The sequence below is a fragment of the Schistocerca gregaria genome, unplaced genomic scaffold, assembly GCF_023897955.1.
Source record: "Schistocerca gregaria isolate iqSchGreg1 unplaced genomic scaffold, iqSchGreg1.2 ptg000180l, whole genome shotgun sequence".
NCBI classification, from domain to species: Eukaryota; Metazoa; Arthropoda; class Insecta; order Orthoptera; family Acrididae; genus Schistocerca; species Schistocerca gregaria.
Genome location: NW_026061730.1, coordinates 11,345,763 through 11,367,507, shown reverse-complemented (window position 1 = coordinate 11,367,507; position 21,745 = coordinate 11,345,763). Strand labels below are relative to the sequence as shown.

At 49.5% G+C, this 21,745-nt stretch overlaps 4 non-coding genes across 4 annotated transcripts; all 4 read left to right on the top strand.

The window, feature by feature from the left end:
* Positions 1–6,627: 6,627 nt before the first annotated feature.
* Trnat-agu (transfer RNA threonine (anticodon AGU)) lies at positions 6,628–6,701 on the top strand. The gene has a single exon. It is a non-coding gene; the product is annotated as a tRNA-Thr (tRNA).
* Positions 6,702–12,467: 5,766 nt separating this feature from the next.
* Trnat-agu (transfer RNA threonine (anticodon AGU)) lies at positions 12,468–12,541 on the top strand. Its single transcript has one exon. It is a non-coding gene; the product is annotated as a tRNA-Thr (tRNA).
* Positions 12,542–18,306: 5,765 nt separating this feature from the next.
* Positions 18,307–18,380, top strand: Trnat-agu (transfer RNA threonine (anticodon AGU)). Its single transcript has one exon. It is a non-coding gene; the product is annotated as a tRNA-Thr (tRNA).
* A 2,845-nt stretch (positions 18,381–21,225) lies between these two features.
* Trnat-agu (transfer RNA threonine (anticodon AGU)) lies at positions 21,226–21,299 on the top strand. Its single transcript has one exon. It is a non-coding gene; the product is annotated as a tRNA-Thr (tRNA).
* Positions 21,300–21,745: the final 446 nt, after the last annotated feature.

Genomic DNA, 21,745 nt, shown 5'->3' with positions numbered 1-21,745 from the left:
CACGCAAGAAGTTGCAAAACCAGCGTCACAGACTGATATGATGTATACTGTCATAAGGAGAGCAAGATGTAAGTGTGGGGACCGGCTGTTATCGTGGTGTCATCGAGTGCAGATCTGTCTTAGGTATCACGGCTTAACGTCATTGAAGTCTAGAGGTGGACAACACGTTCGTCTTACTCAGAGCGGTGTCTGAACTCTATTTTCGACGTTATGCGTGCCACTTTCATTGTGGCCAACTACGATTCGATACAGAATGCACGAAACCTGAAAGACACCCTCACTGATACATAGAGAGTAGTGTTTGTCTGCGGAATAATGGGAGTGCCAGGGTCTGTGACGTTGATATGACTGTATGTAGCACTACTAGTTATCGGAGGGGGGGGGGGGGTTTCGTAGCTCAGATGGTAGAGCGCTCGCTTAGTGTGCGAGAGGTACTGGGATCGATACCCAGCGCCTCCAGAATTTTTAACACACCTACATGCGCACCTTGCCATGCAAGTGGAATAATTCCCAACCGGCAGAGGTGTGTAGGCAGATACAAGCGAACGATTAGCATCCACAATTGCGCCGATTTCACGTAAATCCCACTGCACGTTGCCATTCTTTGCGTGCAGTCGGCTGCTACTGGTGTTGCTGGTTGTGACTGCTGATAACAGATGCCGTAGCAATCAATTCATGGAGTGAGTTGTATGTTTTGCGATAGTCTGAGTCTGACAAGGAAGCACAGGTGATATAGGTGCGAACACAGGAAGCTTGCAGCCCCTCGCTGCCTGCAGACACAGAGCAGCCACACTAGAAGAGCGGCCTAAGCCGTAGGCGAAATGTGCTCATTCGCTTTGGCGCGACGTCGAACTATAAATAAGGCTGTCACTAGCGTGAGCGTTGCGTGAGCGTCGTGTAAAGTCGGAAAAGTCATCTGCATGGGTGATTGCCATGTTTGGGGAGCGTTTCGTAGTACGATCAGTGCAATGGGGACGCGGAAACTTGTTGTGTCCCAGTGTTTTGCAGTTGGACGACAAGAGTTTTACACAGTAGCAAAGAGCGAGGCACTGAGTTGGCATGAACAATGGAGAGCACAATGGGGCTCGAGATGTGCTTGTTACCTCAGGTGCTGTGTGATTGTGGACAAGGAGTGAAATGGACCAATTTGTGACCGCCCTTTCAATTTAAGACGTTCAAAACAGACGGAATTTGCATTCGTAATACCAGAGCATCGAAACTACTTGGAACTCTTGTGTGTATGAACGTGTCCGCGCCTTTGTATTCTGGTACCTTCGCCGCTACAAACCAACCAACCATCGTGTCCGTGCACATCAGAGTCGCAAAGAATGGAGAATAGCCAGGCTTGGTCGTGTGTGTAGCTGTAGCTCAGTTGGCAGATCATTCGCTTAGCATGTGGACGGTCTCGGGTTCAAGCCCCGGCTCCTCCATGTTTTGTGGTCAGTGCATGGTAAGTGTTGGTCGGGGCGAACATAAACGCACGCAAGAAGTTGCAAAACCAGCGTCACAGACTGATATGATGTATACTGTCATAAGGAGAGCAAGATGTAAGTGTGGGGACCGGCTGTTATCGTGGTGTCATCGAGTGCAGATCTGTCTTAGGTATCACGGCTTAACGTCATTGAAGTCTAGAGGTGGACAACACGTTCGTCTTACTCAGAGCGGTGTCTGAACTCTATTTTCGACGTTATGCGTGCCACTTTCATTGTGGCCAACTACGATTCGATACAGAATGCACGAAACCTGAAAGACACCCTCACTGATACATAGAGAGTAGTGTTTGTCTGCGGAATAATGGGAGTGCAAGGGTCTGTGACGTTGATATGACTGTATGTAGCACTACTAGTTATCGGAGGGGGGGGGGGGGTTTCGTAGCTCAGATGGTAGAGCGCTCGCTTAGTGTGCGAGAGGTACTGGGATCGATACCCAGCGCCTCCAGAATTTTTAACACACCTACATGCGCACCTTGCCATGCAAGTGGAATAATTCCCAACCGGCAGAGGTGTGTAGGCAGATACAAGCGAACGATTAGCATCCACAATTGCGCCGATTTCACGTAAATCCCACTTAGTGTGCGAGAGGTACTGGGATCGATACCCAGCGCCTCCAGAATTTTTAACACACCTACATGCGCACCTTGCCATGCAAGTGGAATAATTCCCAACCGGCAGAGGTGTGTAGGCAGATACAAGCGAACGATTAGCATCCACAATTGCGCCGATTTCACGTAAATCCCACTGCACGTTGCCATTCTTTGCGTGCAGTCGGCTGCTACTGGTGTTGCTGGTTGTGACTGCTGATAACAGATGCCGTAGCAATCAATTCATGGAGTGAGTTGTATGTTTTGCGATAGTCTGACTCTGACAAGGAAGCACAGGTGATATAGGTGCGAACACAGGAAGCTTGCAGCCCCTCGCTGCCTGCAGACACAGAGCAGCCACACTAGAAGAGCGGCCTAAGCCGTAATCGAAATGTGCTCATTCGCTTTGGCGCGACGTCGAACTATAAATAAGGCTGTCACTAGCGTGAGCGTTGCGTGAGCGTCGTGTAAAGTCGGAAAAGTCATCTGCATGGGTGATTGCCATGTTTGGGGAGCGTTTCGTAGTACGATCAGTGCAATGGGGACGCGGAAACTTGTTGTGTCCCAGTGTTTTGCAGTTGGACGACAAGAGTTTTACACAGTAGCAAAGAGCGAGGCACTGAGTTGGCATGAACAATGGAGAGCACAATGGGGCTCGAGATGTGCTTGTTACCTCAGGTGCTGTGTGATTGTGGACAAGGAGTGAAATGGACCAATTTGTGACCGCCCTTTCAATTTAAGACGTTCAAAACAGACGGAATTTGCATTCGTAATACCAGAGCATCGAAACTACTTGGAACTCTTGTGTGTATGAACGTGTCCGCGCCTTTGTATTCTGGTACCTTCGCCGCTACAAACCAACCAACCATCGTGTCCGTGCACATCAGAGTCGCAAAGAATGGAGAATAGCCAGGCTTGGTCGTGTGTGTAGCTGTAGCTCAGTTGGCAGATCATTCGCTTAGCATGTGGACGGTCTCGGGTTCAAGCCCCGGCTCCTCCATGTTTTGTGGTCAGTGCATGGTAAGTGTTGGTCGGGGCGAACATAAACGCACGCAAGAAGTTGCAAAACCAGCGTCACAGACTGATATGATGTATACTGTCATAAGGAGAGCAAGATGTAAGTGTGGGGACCGGCTGTTATCGTGGTGTCATCGAGTGCAGATCTGTCTTAGGTATCACGGCTTAACGTCATTGAAGTCTAGAGGTGGACAACACGTTCGTCTTACTCAGAGCGGTGTCTGAACTCTATTTTCGACGTTATGCGTGCCACTTTCATTGTGGCCAACTACGATTCGATACAGAATGCACGAAACCTGAAAGACACCCTCACTGATACATAGAGAGTAGTGTTTGTCTGCGGAATAATGGGAGTGCAAGGGTCTGTGACGTTGATATGACTGTATGTAGCACTACTAGTTATCGGAGGGGGGGGGGGGGGTTTCGTAGCTCAGATGGTAGAGCGCTCGCTTAGTGTGCGAGAGGTACTGGGATCGATACCCAGCGCCTCCAGAATTTTTAACACACCTACATGCGCACCTTGCCATGCAAGTGGAATAATTCCCAACCGGCAGAGGTGTGTAGGCAGATACAAGCGAACGATTAGCATCCACAATTGCGCCGATTTCACGTAAATCCCACTTAGTGTGCGAGAGGTACTGGGATCGATACCCAGCGCCTCCAGAATTTTTAACACACCTACATGCGCACCTTGCCATGCAAGTGGAATAATTCCCAACCGGCAGAGGTGTGTAGGCAGATACAAGCGAACGATTAGCATCCACAATTGCGCCGATTTCACGTAAATCCCACTGCACGTTGCCATTCTTTGCGTGCAGTCGGCTGCTACTGGTGTTGCTGGTTGTGACTGCTGATAACAGATGCCGTAGCAATCAATTCATGGAGTGAGTTGTATGTTTTGCGATAGTCTGACTCTGACAAGGAAGCACAGGTGATATAGGTGCGAACACAGGAAGCTTGCAGCCCCTCGCTGCCTGCAGACACAGAGCAGCCACACTAGAAGAGCGGCCTAAGCCGTAATCGAAATGTGCTCATTCGCTTTGGCGCGACGTCGAACTATAAATAAGGCTGTCACTAGCGTGAGCGTTGCGTGAGCGTCGTGTAAAGTCGGAAAAGTCATCTGCATGGGTGATTGCCATGTTTGGGGAGCGTTTCGTAGTACGATCAGTGCAATGGGGACGCGGAAACTTGTTGTGTCCCAGTGTTTTGCAGTTGGACGACAAGAGTTTTACACAGTAGCAAAGAGCGAGGCACTGAGTTGGCATGAACAATGGAGAGCACAATGGGGCTCGAGATGTGCTTGTTACCTCAGGTGCTGTGTGATTGTGGACAAGGAGTGAAATGGACCAATTTGTGACCGCCCTTTCAATTTAAGACGTTCAAAACAGACGGAATTTGCATTCGTAATACCAGAGCATCGAAACTACTTGGAACTCTTGTGTGTATGAACGTGTCCGCGCCTTTGTATTCTGGTACCTTCGCCGCTACAAACCAACCAACCATCGTGTCCGTGCACATGAGAGTCGCAAAGAATGGAGAATAGCCAGGCTTGGTCGTGTGTGTAGCTGTAGCTCAGTTGGCAGATCATTCGCTTAGCATGTGGACGGTCTCGGGTTCAAGCCCCGGCTCCTCCATGTTTTGTGGTCAGTGCATGGTAAGTGTTGGTCGGGGCGAACATAAACGCACGCAAGAAGTTGCAAAACCAGCGTCACAGACTGATATGATGTATACTGTCATAAGGAGAGCAAGATGTAAGTGTGGGGACCGGCTGTTATCGTGGTGTCATCGAGTGCAGATCTGTCTTAGGTATCACGGCTTAACGTCATTGAAGTCTAGAGGTGGACAACACGTTCGTCTTACTCAGAGCGGTGTCTGAACTCTATTTTCGACGTTATGCGTGCCACTTTCATTGTGGCCAACTACGATTCGATACAGAATGCACGAAACCTGAAAGACACCCTCACTGATACATAGAGAGTAGTGTTTGTCTGCGGAATAATGGGAGTGCAAGGGTCTGTGACGTTGATATGACTGTATGTAGCACTACTAGTTATCGGAGGGGGGGGGGGGGGGTTTCGTAGCTCAGATGGTAGAGCGCTCGCTTAGTGTGCGAGAGGTACTGGGATCGATACCCAGCGCCTCCAGAATTTTTAACACACCTACATGCGCACCTTGCCATGCAAGTGGAATAATTCCCAACCGGCAGAGGTGTGTAGGCAGATACAAGCGAACGATTAGCATCCACAATTGCGCCGATTTCACGTAAATCCCACTGCACGTTGCCATTCTTTGCGTGCAGTCGGCTGCTACTGGTGTTGCTGGTTGTGACTGCTGATAACAGATGCCGTAGCAATCAATTCATGGAGTGAGTTGTATGTTTTGCGATAGTCTGTCTCTGACAAGGAAGCACAGGTGATATAGGTGCGAACACAGGAAGCTTGCAGCCCCTCGCTGCCTGCAGACACAGAGCAGCCACACTAGAAGAGCGGCCTAAGCAGTAGGCGAAATGTGCTCATTCGCTTTGGCGCGACGTCGAACTATAAATAAGGCTGTCACTAGCGTGAGCGTTGTGTAAAGTCGGAAAAGTCATCTGCATGGGTGATTGCCAAGTTTGGGGAGCGTTTCGTAGTACGATCAGTGCAATGGGGACGCGGAAACTTGTTGTGTCCCAGTGTTTTGCAGTTGGACGACAATAGTTTTACACAGTAGCAAAGAGCGAGGCACTGAGTTGGCATGAACAATGGAGAGCACAATGGGGCTCGAGATGTGCTTGTTACCTCAGGTGCTGTGTGATTGTGGACAAGGAGTGAAATGGACCAATTTGTGACCGCCCTTTCAATTTAAGACGTTCAAAACAGACGGAATTAGCATTCGTAATACCAGAGCATCGAAACTACTTGGAACTCTTGTGTATATGAACGTGTCCGCGCCTTTGTATTCTGGTACCTTCGCCGCTACAAACCAACCAACCATCGTGTCCGTGCACATCAGAGTCGCAAAGAATGGAGAATAGCCAGGCTTGGTCGTGTGTGTAGCTGTAGCTCAGTTGGCAGATCGTTCGCTTAGCGTGTGGACGGTCTCGGGTTCAAGCCCCGGCTCCTCCATGTTTTGTGGTCAGTGCATGGTAAGTGTTGGTCGGGGCGAACATAAACGCACGCAAGAAGTTGCAAAACCAGCGTCACAGACTGATATGATGTATACTGTCATAAGGAGAGCAAGATGTAAGGGTGGGGACCGGCTGTTATCGTGGTGTCATCGAGTGCAGATCTGTCTTAGGTATCACGGCTTAACGTCATTGAAGTCTAGAGGTGGACAACACGTTCGTCTTACTCAGAGCGGTGTCTGAACTCTATTTTCGACGTTATGCGTGCCACTTTCATTGTGGCCAACTACGATTCGATACAGAATGCACGAAACCTGAAAGACACCCTCACTGATACATAGAGAGTAGTGTTTGTCTGCGGAATAATGGGAGTGCAAGGGTCTGTGACGTTGATATGACTGTATGTAGCACTACTAGTTATCGGGGGGGTGGGCGTAGCTCAGATGGTAGAGCGCTCGCTTAGTGTGCGAGAGGTACTGGGATCGATACCCAGCGCCTCCAGAATTTTTAACACACCTACATGCGCACCTTGCCATGCAAGTGGAATAATTCCCAACCGGCAGAGGTGTGTAGGCAGATACAAGCGAACGATTAGCATCCACAATTGCGCCGATTTCACGTAAATCCCACTGCACGTTGCCATTCTTTGCGTGCAGTCGGCTGCTACTGGTGTTGCTGGTTGTGACTGCTGATAACAGATGCCATAGCAATCAATTCATGGAGTGAGTTGTATGTTTTGCGATAGTCTGTCTCTGACAAGGAAGCACAGGTGATATAGGTGCGAACACAGGAAGCTTGCAGCCCCTCGCTGCCTGCAGACACAGAGCAGCCACACTAGAAGAGCGGCCTAAGCAGTAGGCGAAATGTGCTCATTCGCTTTGGCGCGACGTCGAACTATAAATAAGGCTGTCACTAGCGTGAGCGTCGTGTAAAGTCGGAAAAGTCATCTGCATGGGTGATTGCCAAGTTTGGGGAGCGTTTCGTAGTACGAACAGTGCAATGGGGACGCGGAAACTTGTTGTGTCCCAGTGTTTTGCAGTTGGACGACAAGAGTTTTACACAGTAGCAAAGAGCGAGGCACTGAGTTGGCATGAACAATGGAGAGCACAATGGGGCTCGAGATGTGCTTGTTACCTCAGGTGCTGTGTGATTGTGGACAAGGAGTGAAATGGACCAATTTGTGACCGCCCTTTCAATTTAAGACGTTCAAAACAGACGGAATTTGCATTCGTAATACCAGGGCATCGAAACTACTTGGAACTCTTGTGTATATGAACGTGTCCGCGCCTTTGTATTCTGGTACCTTCGCCGCTACAAACCAACCAACCATCGTGTCCGTGCACATCAGAGTCGCAAAGAATGGAGAATAGCCAGGCTTGGTCGTGTGTGTAGCTGTAGCTCAGTTGGCAGATCGTTCGCTTAGCGTGTGGACGGTCTCGGGTTCAAGCCCCGGCTCCTCCATGTTTTGTGGTCAGTGCATGGTAAGTGTTGGTCGGGGCGAACATAAACGCACGCAAGAAGTTGCAAAACCAGCGTCACAGACTGATATGATGTATACTGTCATAAGGAGAGCAAGATGTAAGTGTGGGGACCGGCTGTTATTGTGGTGTCATCGAGTGCAGATCTGTCTTAGGTATCACGGCTTAACGTCATTGAAGTCTAGAGGTGGACAACACGTTCGTCTTACTCAGAGCGGTGTCTGAACTCTATTTTCGACGTTATGCGTGCCACTTTCATTGTGGCCAACTACGATTCGATACAGAATGCACGAAACCTGAAAGACACCCTCACTGATACATAGAGAGTAGTGTTTGTCTGCGGAATAATGGGAGTGCAAGGGTCTGTGACGTTGATATGACTGTATGTAGCACTACTAGTTATCGGGGGGGTGGGCGTAGCTCAGATGGTAGAGCGCTCGCGTAGTGTGCGAGAGGTACTGGGATCGATAGCCAGCGCCTCCAGAATTTTTAACACACCTACATGCGCACCTTGCCATGCAAGTGGAATAATTCCCAACCGGCAGAGGTGTGTAGGCAGATACAAGCGAACGATTAGCATCCACAATTGCGCCGATTTCACGTAAATCCCACTGCACGTTGGCATTCTTTGCGTGCAGTCGGCTGCTACTAGTGTTGCTGGTTGTGACTGCTGATAACAGATGCCATAGCAATCAATTCATGGAGTGAGTTGTATGTTTTGCGATAGTCTGTCTCTGACAAGGAAGCACAGGTGATATACGTGCGAACACAGGAAGCTTGCAGCCCCTCGCTGCCTGCAGACACAGAGCAGCCACACTAGAAGAGCGGCCTAAGCAGTAGGCGAAATGTGCTCATTCGCTTTGGCGCGACGTCGAACTATAAATAAGGCTGTCACTAGCGTGAGCGTCGTGTAAAGTCGGAAAAGTCATCTGCATGGGTGATTGCCAAGTTTGGGGAGCGTTTCGTAGTACGATCAGTGCAATGGGGACGCGGAAACTTGTTGTGTCCCAGTGTTTTGCAGTTGGACGACAAGAGTTTTACACAGTAGCAAAGAGCGAGGCACTGAGTTGGCATGAACAATGGAGAGCACAATGGGGCTCGAGATGTGCTTGTTACCTCAGGTGCTGTGTGATTGTGGACAAGGAGTGAAATGGACCAATTTGTGACCGCCCTTTCAATTTAAGACGTTCAAAACAGACGGAATTTGCATTCGTAATACCAGGGCATCGAAACTACTTGGAACTCTTGTGTATATGAACGTGTCCGCGCCTTTGTATTCTGGTACCTTCGCCGCTACAAACCAACCAACCATCGTGTCCGTGCACATCAGAGTCGCAAAGAATGGAGAATAGCCAGGCTTGGTCGTGTGTGTAGCTGTAGCTCAGTTGGCAGATCGTTCGCTTAGCGTGTGGACGGTCTCGGGTTCAAGCCCCGGCTCCTCCATGTTTTGTGGTCAGTGCATGGTAAGTGTTGGTCGGGGCGAACATAAACGCACGCAAGAAGTTGCAAAACCAGCGTCACAGACTGATATGATGTATACTGTCATAAGGAGAGCAAGATGTAAGTGTGGGGACCGGCTGTTATTGTGGTGTCATCGAGTGCAGATCTGTCTTAGGTATCACGGCTTAACGTCATTGAAGTCTAGAGGTGGACAACACGTTCGTCTTACTCAGAGCGGTGTCTGAACTCTATTTTCGACGTTATGCGTGCCACTTTCATTGTGGCCAACTACGATTCGATACAGAATGCACGAAACCTGAAAGACACCCTCACTGATACATAGAGAGTAGTGTTTGTCTGCGGAATAATGGGAGTGCAAGGGTCTGTGACGTTGATATGACTGTATGTAGCACTACTAGTTATCGGGGGGGTGGGCGTAGCTCAGATGGTAGAGCGCTCGCGTAGTGTGCGAGAGGTACTGGGATCGATAGCCAGCGCCTCCAGAATTTTTAACACACCTACATGCGCACCTTGCCATGCAAGTGGAATAATTCCCAACCGGCAGAGGTGTGTAGGCAGATACAAGCGAACGATTAGCATCCACAATTGCGCCGATTTCACGTAAATCCCACTGCACGTTGGCATTCTTTGCGTGCAGTCGGCTGCTACTAGTGTTGCTGGTTGTGACTGCTGATAACAGATGCCATAGCAATCAATTCATGGAGTGAGTTGTATGTTTTGCGATAGTCTGTCTCTGACAAGGAAGCACAGGTGATATACGTGCGAACACAGGAAGCTTGCAGCCCCTCGCTGCCTGCAGACACAGAGCAGCCACACTAGAAGAGCGGCCTAAGCAGTAGGCGAAATGTGCTCATTCGCTTTGGCGCGACGTCGAACTATAAATAAGGCTGTCACTAGCGTGAGCGTCGTGTAAAGTCGGAAAAGTCATCTGCATGGGTGATTGCCAAGTTTGGGGAGCGTTTCGTAGTACGATCAGTGCAATGGGGACGCGGAAACTTGTTGTGTCCCAGTGTTTTGCAGTTGGACGACAAGAGTTTTACACAGTAGCAAAGAGCGAGGCACTGAGTTGGCATGAACAATGGAGAGCACAATGGGGCTCGAGATGTGCTTGTTACCTCAGGTGCTGTGTGATTGTGGACAAGGAGTGAAATGGACCAATTTGTGACCGCCCTTTCAATTTAAGACGTTCAAAACAGACGGAATTTGCATTCGTAATACCAGGGCATCGAAACTACTTGGAACTCTTGTGTATATGAACGTGTCCGCGCCTTTGTATTCTGGTACCTTCGCCGCTACAAACCAACCAACCATCGTGTCCGTGCACATCAGAGTCGCAAAGAATGGAGAATAGCCAGGCTTGGTCGTGTGTGTAGCTGTAGCTCAGTTGGCAGATCGTTCGCTTAGCGTGTGGACGGTCTCGGGTTCAAGCCCCGGCTCCTCCATGTTTTGTGGTCAGTGCATGGTAAGTGTTGGTCGGGGCGAACATAAACGCACGCAAGAAGTTGCAAAACCAGCGTCACAGACTGATATGATGTATACTGTCATAAGGAGAGCAAGATGTAAGTGTGGGGACCGGCTGTTATTGTGGTGTCATCGAGTGCAGATCTGTCTTAGGTATCACGGCTTAACGTCATTGAAGTCTAGAGGTGGACAACACGTTCGTCTTACTCAGAGCGGTGTCTGAACTCTATTTTCGACGTTATGCGTGCCACTTTCATTGTGGCCAACTACGATTCGATACAGAATGCACGAAACCTGAAAGACACCCTCACTGATACATAGAGAGTAGTGTTTGTCTGCGGAATAATGGGAGTGCAAGGGTCTGTGACGTTGATATGACTGTATGTAGCACTACTAGTTATCGGGGGGGTGGGCGTAGCTCAGATGGTAGAGCGCTCGCGTAGTGTGCGAGAGGTACTGGGATCGATAGCCAGCGCCTCCAGAATTTTTAACACACCTACATGCGCACCTTGCCATGCAAGTGGAATAATTCCCAACCGGCAGAGGTGTGTAGGCAGATACAAGCGAACGATTAGCATCCACAATTGCGCCGATTTCACGTAAATCCCACTGCACGTTGGCATTCTTTGCGTGCAGTCGGCTGCTACTAGTGTTGCTGGTTGTGACTGCTGATAACAGATGCCATAGCAATCAATTCATGGAGTGAGTTGTATGTTTTGCGATAGTCTGTCTCTGACAAGGAAGCACAGGTGATATACGTGCGAACACAGGAAGCTTGCAGCCCCTCGCTGCCTGCAGACACAGAGCAGCCACACTAGAAGAGCGGCCTAAGCAGTAGGCGAAATGTGCTCATTCGCTTTGGCGCGACGTCGAACTATAAATAAGGCTGTCACTAGCGTGAGCGTCGTGTAAAGTCGGAAAAGTCATCTGCATGGGTGATTGCCAAGTTTGGGGAGCGTTTCGTAGTACGATCAGTGCAATGGGGACGCGGAAACTTGTTGTGTCCCAGTGTTTTGCAGTTGGACGACAAGAGTTTTACACAGTAGCAAAGAGCGAGGCACTGAGTTGGCATGAACAATGGAGAGCACAATGGGGCTCGAGATGTGCTTGTTACCTCAGGTGCTGTGTGATTGTGGACAAGGAGTGAAATGGACCAATTTGTGACCGCCCTTTCAATTTAAGACGTTCAAAACAGACGGAATTTGCATTCGTAATACCAGGGCATCGAAACTACTTGGAACTCTTGTGTATATGAACGTGTCCGCGCCTTTGTATTCTGGTACCTTCGCCGCTACAAACCAACCAACCATCGTGTCCGTGCACATCAGAGTCGCAAAGAATGGAGAATAGCCAGGCTTGGTCGTGTGTGTAGCTGTAGCTCAGTTGGCAGATCGTTCGCTTAGCGTGTGGACGGTCTCGGGTTCAAGCCCCGGCTCCTCCATGTTTTGTGGTCAGTGCATGGTAAGTGTTGGTCGGGGCGAACATAAACGCACGCAAGAAGTTGCAAAACCAGCGTCACAGACTGATATGATGTATACTGTCATAAGGCGAGCAAGATGTAAGTGTGGGGACCGGCTGTTATCGTGGTGTCATCGAGTGCAGATCTGTCTTAGGTATCACGGCTTAACGTCATTGAAGTCTAGAGGTGGACAACACGTTCGTCTTACTCAGAGCGGTGTCTGAACTCTATTTTCGACGTTATGCGTGCCACTTTCATTGTGGCCAACTACGATTCGATACAAAATGCACGAAACCTGAAAGACACCCTCACTGATACATAGAGAGTAGTGTTTGTCTGCGGAATAATGGGAGTGCAAGGGTCTGTGACGTTGATATGACTGTATGTAGCACTACTAGTTATTGGGGGGGTGGGCGTAGCTCAGATGGTAGAGCGCTCGCTTAGTGTGCGAGAGGTACTGGGATCGATACCCAGCGCCTCCAGAATTTTTAACACACCCACATGCGCACCTTGCCATGCAAGTGGAATAATTCCCAACCGGCAGAGGTGTGTAGGCAGATACAAGCGAACGATTAGCATCCACAACTGCGCCGATTTCACGTAAATCCCACTGCACGTTGCCATTCTTTGCGTGCAGTCGGCTGCTACTGGTGTTGCTGGATGTGACTGCTGATAACAGATGCCATAGCAATCAATTCATGGAGTGAGTTGTATGTTTTGCGATAGTCTGTCTCTGACAAGGAAGCACAGGTGATATAGGTGCGAACACAGGAAGCTTGCAGCCCCTCGCTGCCTGCAGACACAGAGCAGCCACACTAGAAGAGCGGCCTAAGCAGTAGGCGAAATGTGCTCATTCGCTTTGGCGCGACGTCGAACTATAAATAAGGCTGTCACTAGCGTGAGCGTCGTGTAAAGTCGGAAAAGTCATCTGCATGGGTGATTGCCAAGTTTGGGGAGCGTTTCGTAGTACGATCAGTGCAATGGGGACGCGGAAACTTGTTGTGTCCCAGTGTTTTGCAGTTGGACGACAAGAGTTTTACACAGTAGCAAAGAGCGAGGCACTGAGTTGGCATGAACAATGGAGAGCACAATGGGGCTCGAGATGTGCTTGTTACCTCAGGTGCTGTGTGATTGTGGACAAGGAGTGAAATGGACCAATTTGTGACCGCCCTTTCAATTTAAGACGTTCAAAACAGACGGAATTTGCATTCGTAATACCAGGGCATCGAAACTACTTGGAACTCTTGTGTATATGAACGTGTCCGCGCCTTTGTATTCTGGTACCTTCGCCGCTACAAACCAACCAACCATCGTGTCCGTGCACATCAGAGTCGCAAAGAATGGAGAATAGCCAGGCTTGGTCGTGTGTGTAGCTGTAGCTCAGTTGGCAGATCGTTCGCTTAGCGTGTGGACGGTCTCGGGTTCAAGCCCCGGCTCCTCCATGTTTTGTGGTCAGTGCATGGTAAGTGTTGGTCGGGGCGAACATAAACGCACGCAAGAAGTTGCAAAACCAGCGTCACAGACTGATATGATGTATACTGTCATAAGGAGAGCAAGATGTAAGTGTGGGGACCGGCTGTTATCGTGGTGTCATCGAGTGCAGATCTGTCTTAGGTATCACGGCTTAACGTCATTGAAGTCTAGAGGTGGACAACACGTTCGTCTTACTCAGAGCGGTGTCTGAACTCTATTTTCGACGTTATGCGTGCCACTTTCATTGTGGCCAACTACGATTCGATACAGAATGCACGAAACCTGAAAGACACCCTCACTGATACATAGAGAGTAGTGTTTGTCTGCGGAATAATGGGAGTGCAAGGGTCTGTGACGTTGATATGACTGTATGTAGCACTACTAGTTATCGGGGGGGTGGGCGTAGCTCAGATGGTAGAGCGCTCGCGTAGTGTGCGAGAGGTACTGGGATCGATAGCCAGCGCCTCCAGAATATTTAACACACCTACATGCGCACCTTGCCATGCAAGTGGAATAATTCCCAACCGGCAGAGGTGTGTAGGCAGATACAAGCGAACGATTAGCATCCACAATTGCGCCGATTTCACGTAAATCCCACTGCACGTTGGCATTCTTTGCGTGCAGTCGGCTGCTACTGGTGTTGCTGGTTGTGACTGCTGATAACAGATGCCATAGCAATCAATTCATGGAGTGAGTTGTATGTTTTGCGATAGTCTGTCTCTGACAAGGAAGCACAGGTGATATAGGTGCGAACACAGGAAGCTTGCAGCCCCTCGCTGCCTGCAGACACAGAGCAGCCACACTAGAAGAGCGGCCTAAGCAGTAGGCGAAATGTGCTCATTCGCTTTGGCGCGACGTCGAACTATAAATAAGGCTGTCACTAGCGTGAGCGTCGTGTAAAGTCGGAAAAGTCATCTGCATGGGTGATTGCCAAGTTTGGGGAGCGTTTCGTAGTACGATCAGTGCAATGGGGACGCGGAAACTTGTTGTGTCCCAGTGTTTTGCAGTTGGCGACAAGAGTTTTACACAGTAGCAAAGAGCGAGGCACTGAGTTGGCATGAACAATGGAGAGCACAATGGGGCTCGAGATGTGCTTGTTACCTCAGGTGCTGTGTGATTGTGGACAAGGAGTGAAATGGACCAATTTGTGACCGCCCTTTCAATTTAAGACGTTCAAAACAGACGGAATTTGCATTCGTAATACCAGGGCATCGAAACTACTTGGAACTCTTGTGTATATGAACGTGTCCGCGCCTTTGTATTCTGGTACCTTCGCCGCTACAAACCAACCAACCATCGTGTCCGTGCACATCAGAGTCGCAAAGAATGGAGAATAGCCAGGTTTGGTCGTGTGTGTAGCTGTAGCTCAGTTGGCAGATCGTTCGCTTAGCGTGTGGACGGTCTCGGGTTCAAGCCCCGGCTCCTCCATGTTTTGTGGTCAGTGCATGGTAAGTGTTGGTCGGGGCGAACATAAACGCACGCAAGAAGTTGCAAAACCAGCGTCACAGACTGATATGATGTATACTGTCATAAGGAGAGCAAGATGTAAGTGTGGGGACCGGCTGTTATTGTGGTGTCATCGAGTGCAGATCTGTCTTAGGTATCACGGCTTAACGTCATTGAAGTCTAGAGGTGGACAACACGTTCGTCTTACTCAGAGCGGTGTCTGAACTCTATTTTCGACGTTATGCGTGCCACTTTCATTGTGGCCAACTACGATTCGATACAGAATGCACGAAACCTGAAAGACACCCTCACTGATACATAGAGAGTAGTGTTTGTCTGCGGAATAATGGGAGTGCAAGGGTCTGTGACGTTGATATGACTGTATGTAGCACTACTAGTTATCGGGGGGGTGGGCGTAGCTCAGATGGTAGAGCGCTCGCGTAGTGTGCGAGAGGTACTGGGATCGATAGCCAGCGCCTCCAGAATTTTTAACACACCTACATGCGCACCTTGCCATGCAAGTGGAATAATTCCCAACCGGCAGAGGTGTGTAGGCAGATACAAGCGAACGATTAGCATCCACAATTGCGCCGATTTCACGTAAATCCCACTGCACGTTGGCATTCTTTGCGTGCAGTCGGCTGCTACTAGTGTTGCTGGTTGTGACTGCTGATAACAGATGCCATAGCAATCAATTCATGGAGTGAGTTGTATGTTTTGCGATAGTCTGTCTCTGACAAGGAAGCACAGGTGATATACGTGCGAACACAGGAAGCTTGCAGCCCCTCGCTGCCTGCAGACACAGAGCAGCCACACTAGAAGAGCGGCCTAAGCAGTAGGCGAAATGTGCTCATTCGCTTTGGCGCGACGTCGAACTATAAATAAGGCTGTCACTAGCGTGAGCGTCGTGTAAAGTCGGAAAAGTCATCTGCATGGGTGATTGCCAAGTTTGGGGAGCGTTTCGTAGTACGATCAGTGCAATGGGGACGCGGAAACTTGTTGTGTCCCAGTGTTTTGCAGTTGGACGACAAGAGTTTTACACAGTAGCAAAGAGCGAGGCACTGAGTTGGCATGAACAATGGAGAGCACAATGGGGCTCGAGATGTGCTTGTTACCTCAGGTGCTGTGTGATTGTGGACAAGGAGTGAAATGGACCAATTTGTGACCGCCCTTTCAATTTAAGACGTTCAAAACAGACGGAATTTGCATTCGTAATACCAGGGCATCGAAACTACTTGGAACTCTTGTGTATATGAACGTGTCCGCGCCTTTGTATTCTGGTACCTTCGCCGCTACAAACCAACCAACCATCGTGTCCGTGCACATCAGAGTCGCAAAGAATGGAGAATAGCCAGGCTTGGTCGTGTGTGTAGCTGTAGCTCAGTTGGCAGATCGTTCGCTTAGCGTGTGGACGGTCTCGGGTTCAAGCCCCGGCTTCTCCATGTTTTGTGGTCAGTGCATGGTAAGTGTTGGTCGGGGCGAACATAAACGCACGCAAGAAGTTGCAAAACCAGCGTCACAGACTGATATGATGTATACTGTCATAAGGAGAGCAAGATGTAAGTGTGGGGACCGGCTGTTATTGTGGTGTCATCGAGTGCAGATCTGTCTTAGGTATCACGGCTTAACGTCATTGAAGTCTAGAGGTGGACAACACGTTCGTCTTACTCAGAGCGGTGTCTGAACTCTATTTTCGACGTTATGCGTGCCACTTTCATTGTGGCCAACTACGATTCGATACAGAATGCACGAAACCTGAAAGACACCCTCACTGATACATAGAGAGTAGTGTTTGTCTGCGGAATAATGGGAGTGCAAGGGTCTGTGACGTTGATATGACTGTATGTAGCACTACTAGTTATCGGGGGGGTGGGCGTAGCTCAGATGGTAGAGCGCTCGCGTAGTGTGCGAGAGGTACTGGGATCGATAGCCAGCGCCTCCAGAATTTTTAACACACCTACATGCGCACCTTGCCATGCAAGTGGAATAATTCCCAACCGGCAGAGGTGTGTAGGCAGATACAAGCGAACGATTAGCATCCACAATTGCGCCGATTTCACGTAAATCCCACTGCACGTTGGCATTCTTTGCGTGCAGTCGGCTGCTACTAGTGTTGCTGGTTGTGACTGCTGATAACAGATGCCATAGCAATCAATTCATGGAGTGAGTTGTATGTTTTGCGATAGTCTGTCTCTGACAAGGAAGCACAGGTGATATACGTGCGAACACAGGAAGCTTGCAGCCCCTCGCTGCCTGCAGACACAGAGCAGCCACACTAGAAGAGCGGCCTAAGCAGTAGGCGAAATGTGCTCATTCGCTTTGGCGCGACGTCGAACTATAAATAAGGCTGTCACTAGCGTGAGCGTCGTGTAAAGTCGGAAAAGTCATCTGCATGGGTGATTGCCAAGTTTGGGGAGCGTTTCGTAGTACGATCAGTGCAATGGGGACGCGGAAACTTGTTGTGTCCCAGTGTTTTGCAGTTGGACGACAAGAGTTTTACACAGTAGCAAAGAGCGAGGCACTGAGTTGGCATGAACAATGGAGAGCACAATGGGGCTCGAGATGTGCTTGTTACCTCAGGTGCTGTGTGATTGTGGACAAGGAGTGAAATGGACCAATTTGTGACCGCCCTTTCAATTTAAGACGTTCAAAACAGACGGAATTTGCATTCGTAATACCAGGGCATCGAAACTACTTGGAACTCTTGTGTATATGAACGTGTCCGCGCCTTTGTATTCTGGTACCTTCGCCGCTACAAACCAACCAACCATCGTGTCCGTGCACATCAGAGTCGCAAAGAATGGAGAATAGCCAGGCTTGGTCGTGTGTGTAGCTGTAGCTCAGTTGGCAGATCGTTCGCTTAGCGTGTGGACGGTCTCGGGTTCAAGCCCCGGCTCCTCCATGTTTTGTGGTCAGTGCATGGTAAGTGTTGGTCGGGGCGAACATAAACGCACGCAAGAAGTTGCAAAACCAGCGTCACAGACTGATATGATGTATACTGTCATAAGGCGAGCAAGATGTAAGTGTGGGGACCGGCTGTTATCGTGGTGTCATCGAGTGCAGATCTGTCTTAGGTATCACGGCTTAACGTCATTGAAGTCTAGAGGTGGACAACACGTTCGTCTTACTCAGAGCGGTGTCTGAACTCTATTTTCGACGTTATGCGTGCCACTTTCATTGTGGCCAACTACGATTCGATACAAAATGCACGAAACCTGAAAGACACCCTCACTGATACATAGAGAGTAGTGTTTGTCTGCGGAATAATGGGAGTGCAAGGGTCTGTGACGTTGATATGACTGTATGTAGCACTACTAGTTATTGGGGGGGTGGGCGTAGCTCAGATGGTAGAGCGCTCGCTTAGTGTGCGAGAGGTACTGGGATCGATACCCAGCGCCTCCAGAATTTTTAACACACCTACATGCGCACCTTGCCATGCAAGTGGAATAATTCCCAACCGGCAGAGGTGTGTAGGCAGATACAAGCGAACGATTAGCATCCACAACTGCGCCGATTTCACGTAAATCCCACTGCACGTTGCCATTCTTTGCGTGCAGTCGGCTGCTACTGGTGTTGCTGGATGTGACTGCTGATAACAGATGCCATAGCAATCAATTCATGGAGTGAGTTGTATGTTTTGCGATAGTCTGTCTCTGACAAGGAAGCACAGGTGATATAGGTGCGAACACAGGAAGCTTGCAGCCCCTCGCTGCCTGCAGACACAGAGCAGCCACACTAGAAGAGCGGCCTAAGCAGTAGGCGAAATGTGCTCATTCGCTTTGGCGCGACGTCGAACTATAAATAAGGCTGTCACTAGCGTGAGCGTCGTGTAAAGTCGGAAAAGTCATCTGCATGGGTGATTGCCAAGTTTGGGGAGCGTTTCGTAGTACGATCAGTGCAATGGGGACGCGGAAACTTGTTGTGTCCCAGTGTTTTGCAGTTGGACGACAAGAGTTTTACACAGTAGCAAAGAGCGAGGCACTGAGTTGGCATGAACAATGGAGAGCACAATGGGGCTCGAGATGTGCTTGTTACCTCAGGTGCTGTGTGATTGTGGACAAGGAGTGAAATGGACCAATTTGTGACCGCCCTTTCAATTTAAGACGTTCAAAACAGACGGAATTTGCATTCGTAATACCAGGGCATCGAAACTACTTGGAACTCTTGTGTATATGAACGTGTCCGCGCCTTTGTATTCTGGTACCTTCGCCGCTACAAACCAACCAACCATCGTGTCCGTGCACATCAGAGTCGCAAAGAATGGAGAATAGCCAGGCTTGGTCGTGTGTGTAGCTGTAGCTCAGTTGGCAGATCGTTCGCTTAGCGTGTGGACGGTCTCGGGTTCAAGCCCCGGCTCCTCCATGTTTTGTGGTCAGTGCATGGTAAGTGTTGGTCGGGGCGAACATAAACGCACGCAAGAAGTTGCAAAACCAGCGTCACAGACTGATATGATGTATACTGTCATAAGGAGAGCAAGATGTAAGTGTGGGGACCGGCTGTTATCGTGGTGTCATCGAGTGCAGATCTGTCTTAGGTATCACGGCTTAACGTCATTGAAGTCTAGAGGTGGACAACACGTTCGTCTTACTCAGAGCGGTGTCTGAACTCTATTTTCGACGTTATGCGTGCCACTTTCATTGTGGCCAACTACGATTCGATACAGAATGCACGAAACCTGAAAGACACCCTCACTGATACATAGAGAGTAGTGTTTGTCTGCGGAATAATGGGAGTGCAAGGGTCTGTGACGTTGATATGACTGTATGTAGCACTACTAGTTATCGGGGGGGTGGGCGTAGCTCAGATGGTAGAGCGCTCGCGTAGTGTGCGAGAGGTACTGGGATCGATAGCCAGCGCCTCCAGAATTTTTAACACACCTACATGCGCACCTTGCCATGCAAGTGGAATAATTCCCAACCCGCAGAGGTGTGTAGGCAGATACAAGCGAACGATTAGCATCCACAATTGCGCCGATTTCACGTAAATCCCACTGCACGTTGGCATTCTTTGCGTGCAGTCGGCTGCTACTGGTGTTGCTGGTTGTGACTGCTGATAACAGATGCCATAGCAATCAATTCATGGAGTGAGTTGTATGTTTTGCGATAGTCTGTCTCTGACAAGGAAGCACAGGTGATATAGGTGCGAACACAGGAAGCTTGCAGCCCCTCGCTGCCTGCAGACACAGAGCAGCCACACTAGAAGAGCGGCCTAAGCAGTAGGCGAAATGTGCTCATTCGCTTTGGCGCGACGTCGAACTATAAATAAGGCTGTCACTAGCGTGAGCGTCGTGTAAAGTCGGAAAAGTCATCTGCATGGGTGATTGCCAAGTTTGGGGAGCGTTTCGTAGTACGATCAGTGCAATGGGGACGCGGAAACTTGTTGTGTCCCAGTGTTTTGCAGTTGGCGACAAGAGTTTTACACAGTAGCAAAGAGCGAGGCACTGAGTTGGCATGAACAATGGAGAGCACAATGGGGCTCGAGATGTGCTTGTTACCTCAGGTGCTGTGTGATTGTGGACAAGGAGTGAAATGGACCAATTTGTGACCGCCCTTTCAATTTAAGACGTTCAAAACAGACGGAATTTGCATTCGTAATACCAGAGCATCGAAACTACTTGGAACTCTTGTGTACATGAACGTGTCCGTTCCTTTGTATTCTGGTACCTTCGCCGCTACAAACCAACCAACCATCGTGTCCGTGCACATCAGAGTCGCAAAGAATGGAGAATAGCCAGGCTTGGTCGTGTGTGTAGCTGTAGCTCAGTTGGCAGATCGTTCGCTTAGCGTGTGAACGGTCTCGGGTTCAAGCCCCGGCTCCTCCGTGTTTTGTGGTCAGTGCATGGTAAGTGTTGGTCGGGGCGAACATAAACGCACGCAAGAAGTTGCAAAACCAGCGTCACAGACTGATATGATGTATACTGTCATAAGGAGAGCAAGATGTAAGTGTGGGGACCGGCTGTTATCGTGGTGTCATCGAGTGCAGATCTGTCTTAGGTATCACGGCTTAACGTCATTGAAGTCTAGAGGTGGACAACACGTTCGTCTTACTCAGAGCGGTGTCTGAACTCTATTTTCGACGTTATGCGTGCCACTTTCATTGTGGCCAACTACGATTCGATACAGAATGCACGAAACCTGAAAGACACCCTCACTGATACATAGAGAGTAGTGTTTGTCTGCGGAATAATGGGAGTGCAAGGGTCTGTGACGTTGATATGACTGTATGTAGCACTACTAGTTATCGGGGTGGTGGGCGTAGCTCAGATGGTAGAGCGCTCGCTTAGTGTGCGAGAGGTACTGGGATCGATACCCAGCGCCTCCAGAATTTTTAACACCCCTACATGCGCACCTTGCCATGCAAGTGGAATAATTCCCAACCGGCAGAGGTGTGTAGGCAGATACAAGCGAACGATTAAAATCCACAATTGCGCCGATTTCACCTAAATCCCACTGCACGTTGCCATTCTTTGCGTGCAGTCGGCTGCTACTGGTGTTGCTGGTTGTGACTGCTGATAACAGATGCCGTAGCAATCAATTCATGGAGTGAGTTGTATGTTTTGCGATAGTCTGTCTCTGACAAGGAAGCACAGGTGATATACGTGCGAACACAGGAAGCTTGCAGCCCCTCGCTGCCTGCAGACACAGAGCAGCCACACTAGAAGAGCGGCCTAAGCAGTAGGCGAAATGTGCTCATTCGCTTTGGCGCGACGTCGAACTATAAATAAGGCTGTCACTAGCGTGAGCGTCGTGTAAAGTCGGAAAAGTCAT